Source organism: Ixodes scapularis, unplaced genomic scaffold (assembly GCF_016920785.2).
Source record: "Ixodes scapularis isolate PalLabHiFi unplaced genomic scaffold, ASM1692078v2 PGA_scaffold0__279_contigs__length_252992795, whole genome shotgun sequence".
Classification (NCBI taxonomy): Eukaryota; Metazoa; Arthropoda; class Arachnida; order Ixodida; family Ixodidae; genus Ixodes; species Ixodes scapularis.
The window spans coordinates 215110247-215113451 of NW_024609835.1; positions in this window are offsets into that span (position 1 = coordinate 215110247).

A 3205-nucleotide genomic window follows, 5' to 3' on the forward strand; every position below is an offset into this window, starting at 1 on the left:
TGTACATCGGCTCGTAACAAGCAATGCCTCGGCGGACACTTGGGTAGTGGCTCGTGTCCAACCACTGCGGTAATGAGAATAGCCGAACGCTAACAATGCCTGGAGCTCAACATGCATTTTCTTCCTTTCGAACCCCAGCGCGGGGGTATGATTAACGTTGGCTGCATAAGACAGGCACCAGGCCACGTGGCCGCTTCTGGCTCCGAGTTGAGCGAATGAACGATGCTCATATTTCTCTAATTTTTTGGCCACTGCCATTCTCTAGAAAAAAGAGCGAAGCCAAGTTCAATCAGTTATTAATGTTAGAGAGTGATCCTGAGTAGAATTTAGTGATGTATAGAAAGCTTTTTTATAGCTTCTTTAAAGACCGACAAACAAGTAGAGAGGAGGATCCGCGCCCTTTCCAACCTTCGTTTTCCTCCTCTCCCCAACAAGAAAGAGGAAAATTACCCCCCTCCACGTTTGCCCTTTCTGAAGACATGACCCAGCCGGCTGACGTTCGGGGTGCCAATAATCTTGGCGGATTAGAAAAGATTAGCTCAGGGGGCAGTTCGTGATTTCACAAACACAACAAAAAAGTGAAAGTCGCTTGTCCTTCCTTTCTTTCTTTTTGTTTTCACTCCCTTGACGCTTGACTGCGTTGCGTACTTTGTTACATAAATTCTAGTGCTGACCTTCGGGCTTGAAAGCATGCGAAAGAAAACTCGAAAATGCCACTTTGCAAGATTTTTCGTCTGCTCGCGCCTCTTCGAGTCTTTTCGTTCAGAGGACATCAGCGACAACTATTTCCTGTCTGAGGTTCTCGCTGAAACACTGGTTAGTACATATTTTTATTCTACATAGCACGCATTTGTCTTAACCCAAGTAATATGGTATTTGTTATATCTTGTTCTTTAATATTCCAGCAATCGCATCAAAGTGAAAAACCATGGAGCTGTCCGAGCCCTCCACGTTTATCTCAAGAAAAAGATTGCGGGACGGCAGCCTAAAAGAATACGCATGCCAGAGGAGTAAGCTGTGGCGTAGCATCAACCTGACATTTCCCTCTGAAGATGAAATGACGAAATCCGACATCCTGCTACAGAAAACTAAAGTCGCAAATGAAGGTAATTCTCTAAACACAATAATAATGAAAGCTCTGGAGTGCCTCTTGGAGGCGCCGGGTTGTCCTGGAACTAACAGATCTGGACATGTAACAAGCAAGTTCAGAACGACATGCGAATCAACGTTAGTTGTTTGCGACACGTCTGCGCTCTTTGAGATGTTGAGGACTCTGCTGGACCACAGGACAACTTGTCCAGAGACCTTGGTATTAGAAAACACGACTCCCTCCGGCTTTGGGTCTACACTCCACTGGAAATGCAAGGACCACTCTTTGATTCTTCGCACCAGCAGCAAGATCGGAGACTTGCGATTTGTTGGCTGTCATTTTGCCCTTGCGTATATCTGCAGCGGTATGCTCCCAGGGCAGTTTCAGAAGTTCTGTGAGTTCAGAAACTTACCATACTCTTCAAGGGCTCTAGAAAGCCTGGCAACAAAAATCAAGGCAGCAGCGAACCTGTTGAAGATGGAGTCTCTCGCAGCAGCCCAGCAAGAAGAGTGTAGGGATAGTCAACCCCCGACTGCCTCTACAACTAGTATAAGCATCGAGACGGACGCGCGGCATGCGTGTCGCAAAAACTCGTACCACACAGATGTCGTTGCGATTGGTCAAAAGTCGCACAAAGTGGTAGGAATTGTTCATCTGACGAAGGATGAGGAAATTTCTCCCCAGAAACACGAAGCCTTGGGTACAAGGAAAATGTATGAGTATTTTGACGGAAGGGGGCGTGAATGATCATGCGCATGATAGAAACACCTCTATCAACAAGATAATTCGAGATAGGAATAGCAACACAACAAATTCAAATGATCGATGGCACGCCGCAAAGAGTATCAAGAAGGGCAGGATGGTCATATCCTCAGGACCAAAGAAAAATGAAGGTAAAACATGGCACCATGAACTCTCTGACAAATGCCAGGCAGTGCGAAATCACGCCTACTTCGCGATGGACAACTGTGGTGGTAGTGCGGATAAACTGCGAGCAACGTTGTTAAACTGCGTAGAGCATTTTTCAGGCAACCATCAAATGTGTGCTTCCGATTCGCAATGTAAAACAGTTGGTCACGTTCTAAGCACTCTCCTCATCAAGGATCCCGTGGCTGTGGACCTTCTGACGAAATTTATAAAATCAACAGCTGTGTACAGGTTTGCTCAAGATTTTGTACACTCTAAGAATACCTTTTTTGTTGAGTCCTTCAACAACACAGTGCTCATGTACTGAGACAAAAAGGATTCATTACAAGAACGAGAATTATGACCTGAGGCAAAGTCTAGCAGTTCTTGACTGGAACGAGCACGTCGGACGAGGACACACGTCTGTCTACCACATCGAGGAATGTCGGCGCCCGGACAGGCAAGGAAGAAAGAAAAAGTACGCAAAAAAGAGCTACAGGTAAATATTATTTTTAATAATATTCGATATAGCATGCATTTCTTTAGTCTATAAGGTTGTTTCTTCTAGATTCGTAAAGAGCAATAACTTGAGAACCACGCTCGTGTAAGACTTATAGCGACTGCCAACGTTCGGCCGTCCCTCTGAGGTCACGAAAATCTTCTTCTTTTTTTTTAGGTATTCCTTCCGAACACACATGTAGTTCTATGTAACGTCATGTCAATAAGTCGCATTTAGTCATTGCTGAACTGCATCTTTCGGATGCAGTTCAGCAACAACAAACACATTTTTGGCTGCCTCAACGATGTAAAATTGGTCTTCCAACATTTTTTTCTACTTTCAATAAATACTGTTAAGAAGTAACCACTGACGTTGATGGCTCGCGAAAACAACCATTAGTTTTCCCTCCGCGCAATAGCAGATGCAGAAAAATTAAAGGACAGCTGTCGATCCCCTCCTGCACTCGCAATTTGAACAAGCGACTACGTGATCTGACACTAATTATATACCGTCAGTCTTCATCATAGTCATGCCCTAGGCGGCTAGGGTTTAGAAAGCAAAGGCTTGGGCTGAGCTTTAGATATTGTTAGAGTTGGGCTATTCATTATCATATTTATTTGACATGAGCCGTTACCCGAATATTAGCCGATGCTGATTGTCATGAACCCGAGCACTCGACTAGGGGTTATGAAAATCGCTTACCTCACCGT